Here is a 16,741-nt window from a genome sequence, read left to right as displayed (position 1 = left end):
GAAACTAAGGAGCTTGTGAAGGAGATTAAAGCTGAAGAGGTCAAAAAGAAAAAGAAGAATAGAAATGGAAAGATTGGGATAAACAAAAGCAATAACTTTGCGTATATTACAGATGCTCCTAGAAAGAGGTGTGAGAAATGTGGATCAATGAATCACCTAACACATCTTTGTAAAAAGGTTGTTAGCAATCCACCTGAAGGAGTCTGCAAGTACAAAGAAGCCAAGGCTAATGATCCCTATTCATTCTGTGACAAGTTTGACTGCATTCCCTGCAACATGAAAGTGATGAAGAGTTGCCATAAATTGAGAACTGATCTCATAGAATCAAAAATTGGTTCTATATCTGAAAGGGAAAAGGCTCAACAGTTTATGAATTCCATTTTATCTGAAAATTATCATTCTACTTCTGCAAAATTAGTTAACAAGAAGAAAGTACCCAACACAGCTTGGGTAGCTAAACACACTTAATCCTCATTGTGTGCAGGGAAAAGGAAAGAAGGTCATATAGATCATTGATAGTGGATGTTCCAGGCATATGACAAGTGATAAGGCCCTGCTATCACAATTTGAGGAGATGGCTGGCCCTTTGGTGACCTTTGGAGACAACATCAAAGTATTCACAATGGGATATGGCAAGATTGTTTCTGGAAATGCTGTCATTGAAGATGTAGCACTAGTTGTTGGATTAGAAGTAAATCTTCTAATTGTTAGTCAATTTGCAGACAGAGGTTTTTAAGTTGTTTTCAACAAAGAAGATTGTGCTTTTATTAGCAAAAAGACTGGTGAAATTGCTCTTAAAGGAGTAAGAAAGGGAAGCTTGTTTGTTGCAGACTTAGACTCAACAAATAAGGAAGGAGTGTGTTGTTTCTACAGCAAGGCATCAGAAGAGCAAAGCAAACTGTGGCACAAAAAGCTATCTCACTTGAATTTCAAAGCAATCAACACCCTAGTCAAGAAGGAGCTTGTGAGAGACATGCCCAATCTGGAATTTGCTCAACTTGAAGTTTGTGAAGCTTGTCAGAAAGGAAAAATGAAAAGATCAAGTCACAAGTCAAAATCTGTGAATTCTATAAGTGCACCTCTGCAACTTATTCATATGGACTTGTTTGGGCCAGTAAATGTCTTGTCCATTTCAAGGAACAAATATGCCCTTGTCATGGTTGATGATTTTTCAAGATACACTTGGGTTGAGTTCATGTACTCTAAAGATGAAACTCCAAACATTATAATTGAGCACATCAAGAAAATTGAGAAGCAAGCTGAAGGAAAAGTTAGTATGAAAAGATTGAGGAGTGATAATGGAACAGAATTCAGAAACTCAACATTAAGTGAATTCTGCAAAAGGAAAGGCATTGTTCAAGAATTTTCAGCAGCTAGAACACCTCAACAGAATGGAGTAGTTGAGAGGAAAAATAGAACAGTAATTGAAGCTGCTAGAACTTTGTTACAAGATGCTCAGTTGCCAACTAGTTTTTGGGAAGAGGCTGTTAATACTGCATGCTACACTCAAAACAGATATCTCATCAACAAAGCTCAGGGCAAATCACCTTACTCAATCATGTCTAACAGAAAGCCTACAGTGAAACATCTACATGTGTTTGAAAGCAAGTGTTATATTCTAAAAGACAACTCTGAATATGTGGGAAAATTTGACTCTAAAGCTTTTGAAGTAATTTTTCTGGGATATTCATTGGAAAGAACAGCCTACAAAGTTTATGTGATTGATCAAAAGAAAATTATGGAAAGCACAGATGTGACTTTTGATGATGACAAGTGTCCAGGATTAAAATGCCTTGATGTAAATGATGCTGAAGCCCTTGCATTTGAGAATCTAACCATTGATAGTGATTCTGATGAGGAAGATGAAGTTGTGGCATAGCAAATGACAAATGAAGAGACCTCTGAACAAAATCATAGGAATTAAAGCTCTCTTTAGACACCTGAATTTGATGGCACAAACTCAGGGGGAGAAGGAGAGAATGGCAATGACAGTCATGGTAATACTGAGGAAAATGATGAAGGCACTAGTCAACAAAAACACACCAGAAAGTGGGATAGGAGTCATACAGTAGAAGCTATTATTGGTGATCCCTCAGCTGGTGGGAGAACTAGAAGTGCAACTGCTAATGAATGCCTACATGCATGTTTTCTATCTCAAGTAGAGCCCAAGAAAACTGAAGAAGCCCTATTGGATCCTGACTGGATATGTGCCATGCAGGAGGAACTGGATCAGTTTGAGAGAAATAAAGTTTGGAAATTAGTCCCTGCACCAAAAAATAGAAGCATAATTGGAACTAAGTGGGTGTACAGGAACAAAATGGATGAAAATTGAATTGTTACTAGAAACAAAGCAAGGCTGGTTGCTAAAGGCTACTCACAAGAAGAGGAAATTGACTATGATGAGACTTTTGCTCCTGTTGCAAGACTAGAAACAATAAGAATTTTTCTGGCATTTGCTGCACACTCAAATTTCAAGGTGTATCAAATGGATGTCAAGAGTACTTTTCTCAATGGTGAACTAGAAGAAGAAGTTTATGTGCAACAACCACCTGGCTTTGAAGATCCAGAATTTCCTAACTTTGTTTACAAATTACTTAAGGCTCTATATGGATTGAAACAGGCACCTAGAGCCTGGTATGACACACTGTCAGAATTTCTACTCAAACATGGTTTTACCAAAGGTACTATTGATAAGACTCTAACCTACAAGAAGCATGGTGAAGATATGATCCTAGTTCAAATCTATGTGGATGATATCATCTTTGGATCTACAAATGAAAAGCTTTGTCAAAGATTCTCTAGGCTAATGCAGAGTGAGTATGAAGTGAGCATGATGGGAGAATTGAGTTACTTCCTTGGCCTTCAAGTTAGTCAAAGAAGTGATGGTATTTTCATTAGCCAAACCAAATATGTGAATGACTTATTGAAGAAATTTAGTATGGTGGATAGCTCACCAGCATCTACACCAATGTCTACTGCAACCAAGTTGGGTGAAGACAAGAAAGATAAGAGTGTGGATATTTCAAGCTATAGAGGGATGATTGGATCATTGCTGTATTTGACTGCTAGTAGACCAGACATCATGTTTGCTACTTGTCTATGTGCCAGATTTCAAGCCAATCCAAAGGAATCATATTTGATGGCTGTCAAAAGGATTTTCAGATACTTAAAGGGAACTCCAAACTTGGGACTATGGTATCCTAAGGGAACTGGTTTTGAAGATGTTGGATACACAGATGCAGATTTTGCTGGATGCAGGGTTGATAGGAAAAGTACTAGTGGAAGCTGTTAATTTCTTAGTCAAAGACTTGTGTCCTGGTATAGTAAGAAACAACAATCTGTGTCAACCTCCACAGCTGAGGCTGAATATATAGCCGCTGGAAGTTGTTGTGCTCAGGTGCTTTCGATTAGAAATCAGCTAATGGACTATGGTCTAGTGTTACACAAAATTCCTATTATGTGTGACAATACTAGTGTCATATCTATAGTAGCTAATCTAGTTAATCATTCTAGAACAAAGCACATTGATGTTAGGTACCATTTTATCAGGGAACATGCTGCAAATGGTACCATTGAGCTCATTTTTGTTCCAACAGAGAAACAATTAGCTGACATTTATACTAAATCTTTGGATGAAACAACCTTCACTAGACTTGTGAAGGAAATTGGAATGCTCAATTCTTCATCCTAAGGCAAGAACTCAGCTAATGTCTTGCAGCAGATTAATTTCTAATAAATCAACCTATTTTGATTTAATTGGAAATTAACTGAAATATGAATTATAAATATTTCAGAGTCTCTGTATATTTATTCTGCTTTAAAAACTCAAAAATTAACTTAGAATATTTCAAATTCTAAGTAAACTGCTTAGTTGTTAATTTACATCTTTAATGTGTAAAATTAACACAAGGCAGAATAACAGTATTCAAAGGTATAGAGAACTGAGTTCTCGATAAGTCAAAATGACTTATCGACAAGTCATTTTAGAGTTCTCGAGTGAGTCCTCGATAAGTCTATTTACAGACTTCTCGAATGACTTCTCGATAAGCTCTATTATGACTTATCGATAAGACCATGTAGAGTTCTCTAATAGTGTTAATTCACAGAGTTCTCGACAAGGATATTTTGAGACTTATCAATAACTCAGAACTAAAATAATTTAATTCAATGAATTATTTTAGACAAATACTTTTGGAAAATTTATTCTGATTTCAATTTGATTCAATTCAAATAAATTAGAATCATTTTTAGTCCATTTTCGGACAAACTGGGCATTTATCAGAGTTCTCGATAAATCATTTCTTAGCTCTCGAAAAGAATTAATAAAATGACTTATCAAATGTACTTCTTTCAAATTCAAAATTACTTCTCGATAAGTTTAAAATCAAATGTTTATTTGACTTCTCGATAAGTATTTTACTTTTTCTATAAATACCCAGACTTCTCCATTAATCTTAACTTGGAATTTCTCAAAATTCTAAGTAAACTGAATATTTATTACGTCATATCTTCAGTATGTGAACTTAATAAATAACAGATCAAAAGAAGCAAAAAGTATGAAAAACTGAACAAATTTAATTCATAAATTATGTTCATAAAAATACTTTTGACATACTTTGTCTCTAAATTTCTCTGACTTATTGACACATTTACATGCATATATGATTTCTTGCTTACGTGGAAATATGTTGGTCCAATGTTAGTAGACTAGTACATTATGTGTGTTGTTTTGAGTATGCTGATAGTGATAATTTTATCCGATTGCTTGCTGATAGGGATAGTTACTTTTTGTGTAGGGAGTACGTGCTTATTTGCATGGGGAATAGTTACTCTTTAAAATAAACTAATATTCTTGAGTACTTGCATGGGGAATAGTCACTAGTCATTTCTAGCTGTCTAGTAGGCTTATGTGATTATTACTCCTATTATTCGGGCAACTCAAGAGTCTCTTGGTTTCTAGCTTTACTCCCTCTATAAATTAAAACGCTTCACTCTTTATCACTCATCACTCTCCTACTCTCAACAAACATCAAATTTCAAACTCACCTTCTGTTCATCTCTCTCTCTCATTCAAATGGATGCCCCAGTCTTCTACAGACTTGTTAATGGAGCTTATCAACCGGTCCATCATTTGGATGATGATCTAGTGTATTTTGATCCTTTCGGACTTCGTGTCCGCCTTAAGGGGGTTGTTTATAGCCCCTTTGATATTCCACTTGAGGTCTTTTACGAAATCTCGTGGGATGATCAAATCGATATTCTTTTCTTTGAGATGGGAGTCTCTTTCGAGCAGGAGAGACGAGCCAGGGTGGCTGAGCAGCAACGCCTTGCTGCTTTGGAGTTGCAGGAGAGGATCATCTCTCTTGCACACTCCATGTCCAGGGCTTACTAGGGCAGGGCAAGGAGGTTGGAGGCTGAGAAGAAGGAGTCCGAATTAGAGTAGTCAGGATTATGATTTACTCGTTAAATCTATGTCTTAATGTACTATGTTTCCATATTTAATGAAAGTTCCGATTCTTGTCTTGAAATCTCTTGTTGTGTAATAATTACTATGTGCTTATATCTAAATTAAATTTTGTCTTCTCGGCAATAATGCTTGCAACTAAAATATCTTACAATGTATTTGTCTAATGGAACTCCAAAGAGATACAGCTGTTCAATACATTTCAGGTCTAATACAAGACATCAACAGGGAATTCAAATAATCAATTCACAGGTATTAGTGCTAAAACTGCAGCTAAAACACCTCAAAACCAAACCGTGGTTTACCTAAGCACAGCAACACAAACACAAACTCAAACACAATCCCACTTAGGTGACTCTCAAAAGCCACATGTTTTATAAAAGGACATCAATTTCTTGATGACCTTCAGATTGATTCGGTTGTTTGAGAAAAGAATCCACCAAACATGAAAGTTTATCAGTTTACAGAATATTTCATGAATGTTTCTCTTGCACCTTCATGTACACAAACAGTCTTCGCAGACTGAAAGGTCTGAGGGTAGTACTCCTGAGGGGGAGCTATCTAAATCCACTCCAATTCAATTGGAGGTTCCTCAAGAAGGAACAACTCCCCTCATAACTCTAGCAGAAGCTGTCTCAGTAGTCAAAGCTAGAAGAACAATTGCCTATAACAATGTCATAAGAAGGGCAATCTTATCACATTTATGTGACAGTGCTCTACAAGGTGCACAAAGGTTTGAGGCTGGTGTACATGACAGTAACCCAGTCAAATCCTCTCCAATTCCAATGGAGGTTCCCACTACAAGTGGAGGATAACACACTGTCACAACCACAGAGCGAGTCAAACTGTGACCCCAGTCATAGATGCTAATGCACTTATTTTTATGGAGAAATGAGTATGATTAGCCCTATATGGTCTTCCTCTAATCATATGATCACAGATTACCTCTTCTTAGCCACCTCTTATTTCTGTAGGTCAAACAACATTTGAGCCTTTCATGTGAGGATAAGAGAAAAGACTGAGTGAAAAACACAGAATAAGAGTGGCAGGATCCTTCCTGGAAAAAGGAGAGGTAGATGAATGTATGGATTTAGTAATCCTTGTGAAGGAACTCTGACTCTCAAAAGTCATGAGACTAGTGCAGTGAGATTTTTTTAGACTACTTATTCAAAAGAATAGAGAGCTTAGGACTTTTATCACTAACAGACCTTTTCTGCAGATCTAAGTGAAACTTCTATTTTTTAAAACTTATCACCATGAATCTCAATGAAGCTTGAAGCTGCAGACAGTGCTCCAAATGGACAATGACAGCAGCTTGAACAATGTGCATTTAGCTGGATCTTTCTTCCTGGAGATAATGTCAAAAAGGGGGAGAATATATCTAAATGCCAAAACAGCTAATGGATGTTGAATAAATCTAAATGCAACTCAATAAAAGAAGACCTGATGGGAAGATTGGTTTTGGTTTCTGCATTTGGATAAAGTTTTGACATCATCAATCAGAAATTATGCATAATTTCATAATGAACAAGTTGGGGGAGATTGTAATATATAATTGATGATGTCAAAGATTACTGGAGCTAATAATATCATCAACATCTATGATCTGAGTATATCAGAAGATCAGAAGAGTTGAAGGCAGCAGGCAAGAGCAGACTCAAAGGATGGAAGATTTCTGAATATAAAAGCTGGCTCTTTATCAAGATACAGGATAGGGATGTTAGCTAGTTATCCTAAGCCAGATTTGCTGAAAATAATAGAGGCTATAACTGACACCCCCATCCTAGAAGAATTGGAAATACTTGTGCAAATTAAGAACATACTTGAGAAAGAATCAGACAGCTCAGTCTTTACTTAATTATTGTAAACTGTCAAATATTCATTGTACAAGTGTTGTATCAGCTTTTGTATTGTTTTATTTTCATTCTTTAACTTGGGGTTAGTCTTGTTAACAGGCATGAATTTGTGATAAGCAATCTTCTCACAAATTAGGGGAGATTGTTGTGTAAGACATGCCTGTATCATAACAAGACTAAGTCATATTGACAACCCTAAGATTAGTTGTATTGTAACCTTAATATGTAATTCATACTTGTAACACTTAATGTCTGTAAAATTAAATGGAGCAGACTGGAGCATTTTTCTCTAAACAGTGTCAAGCCCAAGAATTCTATCTGGAAGAAGATCAAGAAGATCATGCCTCAGAAGAATTATGAAGAAGCTTGGAGTTGAATAATTCTGTTTGGTGAAAAATATTCTAAGTCAAGATCTCTACAAGTCACAGAATTAGTGTTATAGAGAAATCATTCGAGAACTCAGAAAGACCTATCGAGAACTCAGGAATTGTCTATCGAGAACTCAGGAAATGCTATTGGAGATATCGATAAGTCAGATATCTATTCGAGAACTCAGAGATATCGACAAGTGAACATTCATTAGAGAACTCTGAGTTATCGATAAGCCAAAGTCCATTAGAGAACTCTGAGTTATCGATAAACCAAAATTCACTAGAGAACTCAGAGTTGTCGATAAGTCAAGTCAACAATGAAGTTACAGAGATATCGACAAGACAACATGCCTATCGAGATGTCGAGTTCTCTACAGCTTAATTGGAGATCTTGAAGTGAAGAAATTTCTCTAAGTACAAAATTGCAGAACAGTTTAATATCCAAGGTTGCAAATCAACAAACAATTCACATAGCTGGATTGACAAGTCTACAAAAAGCAGCTTGAGAGATGTGCAAGATCAATGACAAAGATTAACTGACAGAGGAGATTAAAGTAATCACGGGATGATAAAGATATGCTAAGCCAAAAATTGAAGATTTGATTTTCTATAAATAGAAATGATAAGTGACAGTTTAGAAAAGCTAATAGCATGTTTATTATCCACTGTGTAAACCAGCAGTTAACTATGTAATAAAGTTAACACTGGTCCTCTAGTTAAGTAGGACAATCAAGATAGAAAATCTAGGATTCTCTCTCAAGAAAGAAGATAAGTTCTAAAACAAGAACTTAGAGATTTTGTAGCAAAACACTGCTTGATTTTTAATATAAAATTAAGTGAATTTTGAAGATCTTTGTTCTACATATTTGCATTGTTATTTATGTTTATCATCTACTCCACAAAATCATTGATAACAATCAACTGCTAAACCAGAGCAAAACCAAAAAGTAAACATTTAAGCTAAAACACATTCACCCCCCCTGTGTTGTATTCATATCTAACAGTAACATAAGCAAAATTATTACTTTTGTTTATCCTAATTTTCCAATTTCTATTTTTCTTCTTCTTTCTTACATCTTCAGTCTTGATTTCTTTGATAGGTGTCTTGGAGCTTTGATTATCCATGAGCTTTTCTTCAGCTTTGGAAGATGGAGTTGCTTCTGCATTTTCTTCTCTTTATCTTCATCAGCAATTTCTTGCTTGATAATCAACTCTTCTTCACTGAAATTTACTTCACATGCCTTGAACATAGGTGAGACAACCTTTTTCAGCATTGATAGAACATTTTCATTTTATGTTGCTTTTCCTTTGTCACCTATGTCTTTCTTTTTATTGTTCAAGACATCATAGTCAAGGCCTATAGCAATGTTTGCACATGGCTTGTTTTTCTCATGGTACTGTCCAATTAACTCAGATGTATTCTTGAAAGATTTCAATTTAACTTCATTCTTTTCCAGCTTCTCCCTTAGCACTGCTTCAATTTCACTTGCACACTTGAGCTTGTTCTTCAGATATGCATTTTCTTGTCTTATAGTTTCAAGCTCCACCAACAACAATTCAGCTTCTTGTTTCTCACTTTCAAGCTTTTCATTTATCTTTGTCAGTCTGCTAACTTCTTCATTAGCAGCAACCATACTTGTGTATATGTGAAATATTTATGTGCTCATTTTTTCTATAGTTTCCTTATATTGACTCACATTTAAATCAATGATAGTGAGAGTTGGTACCTGTGATTTTGATGAAGATGATTCCCTTTTCTCCAAGGCCATTAAAGTATAATTTCCAACTTCCTTATCTTCATCATTATCAAAATCATCCCAACTTTTTCCCTATACAATATAAGCTTTGCTTTGTTGTTTCTGTAGAAGAGCTTCATACTTTGCTTCCAATTCAAGATAAGCTTTATCCTTCTTTGCTTTCTTGGGTTTCCTGCATTCTGTAGCAAAATGACTTAGTTCATCACAGTTGAAGCACCTTATCTTTGATCTGTCAACAGATCCAGTTTTGTAACTATTTTTGCTATCAGATGTGTACTTCCCTTTTCCTTTACAGCTGATGTCTTTGTTGAAAGACTGTCATTTACCCTTAAATAATCTTGGCTTCTTTACTCTAATGTTAGAGAACTTTCTTGCCAGATAGGCCATTGACTGATCTAGTTCATCCAGTTCATCAAGAGTGTAGAACTCATCTTCTTCCAATTCCAGAATGACTTGTTCCTGTGAATCATTTGTTCTTTGCTCACTTGGTGAGGCAACTGGAGTTTGAGATCTTGGATCATCATTAGATGTTTGGCTTTCATTGACAATTAAGGAACTTGAGCCATCTACAACATGTCCTTGACCAGATCTTAATGATTTCCTTTGAATCATTTCTAGTTCATATATTTTAAGAATTCTATATAGAACTTCCAGTGTTATTATGCTAAAGTCTCTCCTTTCCCTGATTGCTGAGATTTTCTGTTCCAAATGATCAGGGAGAGTAAGCAAGAATTTTAAGTTCACTTCTTTAGCTTCATACTATCTGTCATGGAGCTGCAAGTCATTTATCATATTATTGAATCTTTCAAACACATCAGTTATACTTTTTTTGGCTTGGCCATGAATCCCTCATATTGTGAAATTAGTATCTGGTGTGCATATGTTGTGTACTTGATGATTACATAAACAAAACACCTAAGTAGATTTTACTTAGTGAAATAATGTAGCACTCGACGGATAAGGATTATAGTCCCGACGGATAAATCATTATAGTCCCGACGGATGATAACTTATTATCCATCGAGTGAGTAGCTTATGTAATAATGAGTCTGTAGCACATTTCTGCATACACCTTTGTATACATTCTGTAGTAGCATATAAGTCATGTTGACTTTAACTAGATATGCAGAATAGGTTAATTAATTGTACATAGATGATGTCTTGTAATTCTGCATAAATGAATTGAAGTTAGGTGCCAAAATAGCTACCGACAGATGATTAACAAAGCCATCGACGGATGGTCAAATAGCTATCAATGGATGTTTAATATAGCAGTCGACGGATGATCAATGAAGCCATCAACGGATGATCATAAAGTAGATGGATGATCATGTACTCAACGGATAAAAAACTCAAATATCAGTTGACAGTGACAACTGGTCACATGCATCGAAGTGTATGCAAATGGAATGAGGAAGCTTATTAACTGGGTAATAGAGAACAAAGTAACAAAGCATTAGACCCGATAGTTTTTATAATGATCCTGTCTTTTGATTTTGTAATCTTGATAATATATAAACCAAGAAGTAGCAAATAAAAATGAAGATCTGAGATACAAAAAGTGAGAAACATTTGTAAGCAGAATTATTAGCATTTCTTTGTATTCTCGGTAGTTCATATTTGTAAGCAGCTGTGAGCATTCTTGCACATAGAGTTCTCTCGATATAATATATATCTCTGGTGGAATTGTTTAAATCCACCAGAAAGTTTTTAAAGACTCTTGTTTTTAATTACTTGTGTTTCGATTCACTTAAGTTTTTATTCCGCATTGTGCTAATCAACACACTTATATTTATATTCGAGTTCGAACATTTTTAGTTTAAGAAAAAGGTTCAAGAATTCCATTCAACCCCCCTTCTGTAATTCTTGCTATATTGTTAAGGGACTAACAATTGGTATCAAAGCAAGCTCTTAACTTATAAGGAGTTTAAAGATCAAAACAATTCAGCAAGATGAACAAGAAGGATGTTGGAGTCAAGATTCCTTTTCTAGATAAAGATAATTACCATCATTGGAAGGTAAAGATGCATCTTCATATGCTTTCTCAAGATGAGGCCTATGTGGACTGTATCGAAAGAGGCCCTCATGTTCCAATGAGAGCTGCAATAGGAAACGAGCCATCAGTCCCCAAGCCAAGGCATGAATGGTCTAATCCTGACATTGAACAAGTCAGGAAGGATAAAAAGGCCATGAATATTCTGTTTAATGGAGTTGATGAAGACATGTTTGTCAACATTATCAACTGCAAAACTGCGAAGGAAGTTTGGGATACTATACAGATAATCTGTGATGGCACTGAGCAAGTTAGAGAAAATAAGATGCAGCTCTTGATTCAGCAATATGAGCATTTTCACAATGAGGAAAGTCAGTCACTCACTGATATTTTTAGTAGGTTTCAAAAACTACTAAATGCTTTCAAATTGCATGGAAGGGTCTATCAGACTAAAGACTCTAATCTGAAATTCCTTAGATCTCTTCCAAAGGAATGGAAACCAATGACAGTCTCATTAAGAAACTCACAAGATTATAAGGAGTTTACTTTGGAGAGACTGTATAACATCCTAAAAACCTATGAGCTTGAAATAGAGCAGGATGAAAGGATGGAGAGAGGAAAGAAAAAAGGAGGATCCATTGCACTAGTTGCTGAGTTGGAAAAGGAGAAGGAAGTGAAGATGGAAGCTGTTGAATCAATTTCAAAGGTCTGTGAGAACAAGGGCAAGGGGCTTGCAGTAGAAAGTGAAGATTTATTAAGCCAAGATGACATGGAGGACATTGATGAGCACCTAGCATTTCTTTCTAGGAGATTTTCCAAACTCAAGTTCAAGAAGAACTTTGGAGCAGCCAAGCCAAATAGAAACATGGTGGATAAGTCAAAATTCAAATGTTTCAAATGTGGCTTGGCAGGGCATTTTACCAGTGAGTGTAGGAAGTCAGATTCCAGTAAGAAAAAGTTTGAGTCTGTGGATTATAAGCAAAACTATTTTGATATACTTAAGCAAAAGCAAAGGGCTTTTATTACACAAGAGAATGACTGGGCAGCAGATGGTCTGGATGAAGATGAAGATGTCAGCTATGTCAATCTAGCCCTAATGGCCAACTCTGATGAAACAGAGACAAGTTCCTCAAGCAATCAGGTAATTACTACAAACCTTGCACATTTATCTAAAGCTGAGTGTAATGATGCCATTAATGACATGTCTACAAAGTTATATCATTTGCGTGTTACGCTTAAGTCTCTTACTAAAGAAAATGCTAAAATCAAAGAAAACAATTTGTTTTTAGGTGAGAGGAATAATATGCTTGAGTCTCAGTTTATTGATTTTGAGAAATTAAGAATTGAGTGTAAGATTGCTAAGGAGGAATTAACTGAGTCCTTGAAAAAGGAAGAAATTTTAAAGAAGCAGCTCGAGCATGAACAAGAAGTGATTAAAGCATGGAAAACATCCAGGGATGTCCATGCTCAAATCACCAAAGTTCAAGGAATCGAGTCTTTCTGTGATGAAGCCTGGAAAAAGAACAAAGAGAAACTAGAACCTAATTTGGTAGATGGTCTGCTAACAGATGTAGACTCGATGGATGGTGAGGACTATCCGTCGGATAACAAAAAGTGTTATCCGTCGAATGATGAAAATCCTCATCCGTCGGCTGTGAGCAAGCCCATTAGCAAAGCCAAACTAGTTAAGCTGAATGAGAAGTATGGGTCTGTTTCCAAGAATTTTGTTTCAGGAGAGTCAAGTCAAGTTAAGAAAGGGAAAAAGGCTAATGTTGGTCACATGACTGTCAAACAGTTAAGTGACAGACTTGAAAAGATTGAGGTAAAAACAGAGACTAAAAGGAAAAATAATAGGAATGGTAAAGTAGGGATTAACAAACACAATAACTACACACCTGATAAATATGCTCCCAGAAAAATCTGTGTCAAGTGTGGTAGTGTAAATCATCTGTCTGTTAATTGCAAATCTGCCATGCTACTTCCATGTCTGTGCAGCCTCAATTTCCTAACATGAATGTCATGCCTCCCATGCCTGTTAATGCTATGTCTACACAGAACATGAATGCACAGTTTGCTAATATGCCATTTGCACCTAATCCTTATTATGTTGCATACAGTATGCCACAAATGCCATTTAGCATACCTTACTAGAATAACATATTTACCCACAACATGCCATTTCCTGTTAGTCATAGTATGCATGATAATTCTGTTGCAACGAATGGTTTCAAAGGCCCAACTCAAATGACTAAGAATGAATCTGAAATTCCTAAGTCAAATGAAATAAGGCCTAAGAAAGAGAAAAAAAAAAGCTAACAAGGCAGGACCCAAGGAAACTTGGGTACCAAAATCAACTTGATTTGATTTTGATGTGTGCAGGGAAACAGAAAGAATCTTTGGTACTTGGATAGTGGTTGTTCAAGACACGTGACTGGTGATTCTACCCTGCTCACAGAGTTCAAAGAGAGAGCTGGCCCAAGTATTACTTTTGGAGATAACAGCAAGGGTTATACTGTGGGATATGGCTTGATTTCAAAGGACAATGTCATCATTGAGGAGGTTGCCTTAGTGGATGGTCTCAAACACAATCTGTTGAGTATCAGCCAACTTTGTGACAAGGGCAATTCAGTAACCTTCAACTCAGAAGCCTATGTTGTGACTAATAAAAGAAGCAACAAAGTGGTTCTCACTGGTGTGAGAAAAGGAAATGTGTACCTAGCTGATTTCAACTCATCTAATGCAGAATCTGTAACTTGTCTTCTCAGTAAAGTAAGTGAAGATGAAAGTTGGCTATGGCACAAGAAGCTATCCCATTTAAACTTCAAGACCATGAATGAGCTGGTAAAGAAAGAACTAGTAAGAAGCATTCCTCTAGTGGAGTTTTCAAAGGACGGACTGTATGATGCCTACCAAAAAGGGAAGCAGATTAAAGCATCATTTAGGAAGAAACTTGATTCAATAATTGAAGAGCCTTTGCAACTGCTTCACATAGATTTATTTAGACCAGTCAATGTATTGTCCATTTCAAGGAAAAGATTTTGCCTAGTAATTGTAGATGATTTCTCAAAGTTCTCTTGGACATATTTCCTAAAGTCTAAAGATGAGGCTAGTGAAATCATCATCAATCACATAAGGCAAGTCAATAATCATCCTGATTTCAAGGTTAGAAGCATCAGGAGTGACAATGGAACTGAGTTCAAGAATTCAGTCATGAGAGCATTTTGTGAGGAAAATGGGATTCTGCATGAGTTTTCAGCAGCAAGGACTCCACAACAGAATGGAGTAGTGGAAAGGAAGAACAGATCATTTATTGAAGCTGCAAGGACAATGCTTGAAGAATCTATACTGCCTACATATTTCTGGGCTGAAGCTGTAAATATTGCATGCTACACTCAGAATATTTCTCTGGTTAATCAAGCAAGATGCATGACTCCCTATCAATTATTCAAGAACAAGAAGCCAACTCTAAACTTTCTTCATATCTTTTGCTGCAAATGATATATTCTGAGAAATCAAACTGATCAAAATGGGAAGTTTGATGCTAAAGCAGATGAAGGAATTTTTGTTGGATATGCTGTTGATAAAGCATATAGAGTCTACAATCTAAGAACCAACATTGTTGTGGAATCAATACATGTTGTGTTTGATGATAAAAAGATTGAAGGATTGAAAGATGGAGATTACCATGAGAGCCTCAAATTTGACAATGTGGAGATGGTTAGTGATGACAGTGATGATGAAAGTGATCAAGAGAATGTATCTAAGGATAATGAAGATAAATCTACCACCAATGAAGCACACAACTCAACATCTGTCAAGTTGCACAATGCTTCATCTGTCGGAAGGCAATCTGCGTTATCCGTCGGGAGACAACCTACTTCATCCGTCGGTACTCAAAATTCACCATCCGCCGGGTTATCAAAAGGATCAGGAAGTCAAGACAGATCACCTATAGAAAGTTTTCCTTTCTCAAATCAAAGATCCACAAACTCAGGGGGAGTTTCAAATAGTCAAAACTCAGTCACACATCAAGACAACAATGAGGTCTCTTCATCTAGAGCTAATCTACCTCAACAAAGGAAATGGACAAAAGATCATCCCTTTGAGATCATCATTGGTGATGTTTCTTCTAGAGTTCAAACAAGAAGAGCAACTTAGGAAGAATGTCTATACAGCAGCTTTCTTTCCAAGGAAGAACCAAAGAAGGTAGAAGAAGTTTTGTTGGATCCTGATTGGATATTAGCTATGCAGGAGGAGCTAAACCAATTTGAAAGGAATAATGTGTGGAAGCTGGTACCCAAGCCTAAAGGAAAGAATCCAATAGACACCAAGTGGGTATTCAGAAATAAGATGGATGAAAATGGCATAGTTGTCAGGAACAAATCTAGATTGGTTGCTAAAGGCTATTGTCAACAAGAAGGAATAGATTTTGATTAAACATTTGCTCCTGTTGCAAGACTTGAAGCCATCAGAATCTTCTTAGCCTATGCAGCCCATGCCAATTTTAAGGTCTATCAAATGGATGTTAAAAGTGCCTTTCTGAATGGAGATTTGGAGGAAAAAGTATATGTCAGTCAATCTCCTGGTTTTGAAGATCCAAATTTTCCAGAACATGTCTATTATCTTTTGAAAGCACTTTATGGACTGAAGGCACCTAGAGCCTAGTATGACACTTTATCAAAGTTCCTTTTGGAAAATCACTTCACAAGAGGTACTGTAGATAAAACTTTATTTTTCAGGAATGTTAATGGCTCTAGTATACTTGTTCAAATTTATGTAGATGATATTATTTTTGGCTCTACAGATGAGAAACTTTGCAAAAAGTTTTGCCAAATTGATGCAAAGTAAGTATGAAATGAGTATGATGGGAGAACTAACTTACTTTCTTGGTTTACAAGTTAAGCAAGTTAGTGATGGAATATATATTAGTCAAACTAAATATATTTTTGATCTTTTAAAGAAGTTTGATCTAATGGATTGTTCATCTGCAAAAACTCCCATGGCCACATCAACTAAGCTTGAATTAAACACTACTGAAAAGTCTGTGGATATTTCAAGTTATAAAGGCATGGTTGGCTCACTTCTGTACTTAACAGCTAGTAGGCCAGATATAATGTTTGCTACTTGTTTATGTGCTAGATTTCAGGCTGATCCTAGAGAATCTCACTTAATAGCTATTAAGAGAATTTTCAGATATCTCAAGGGAACACCAAACCTTGGCATTTGGTACCCTAGAGATTCTGTTTTTAATCTAACTGGTTATTCAGATGCAGATTATGCAGGTTGTAGAATTTATAGAA

This window comes from Apium graveolens, chromosome 4 (genome assembly GCF_009905375.1).
Source record: "Apium graveolens cultivar Ventura chromosome 4, ASM990537v1, whole genome shotgun sequence".
Lineage (NCBI taxonomy): Eukaryota > Viridiplantae > Streptophyta > Magnoliopsida > Apiales > Apiaceae > Apium > Apium graveolens.
This window is presented reverse-complemented; position numbering follows the sequence as displayed.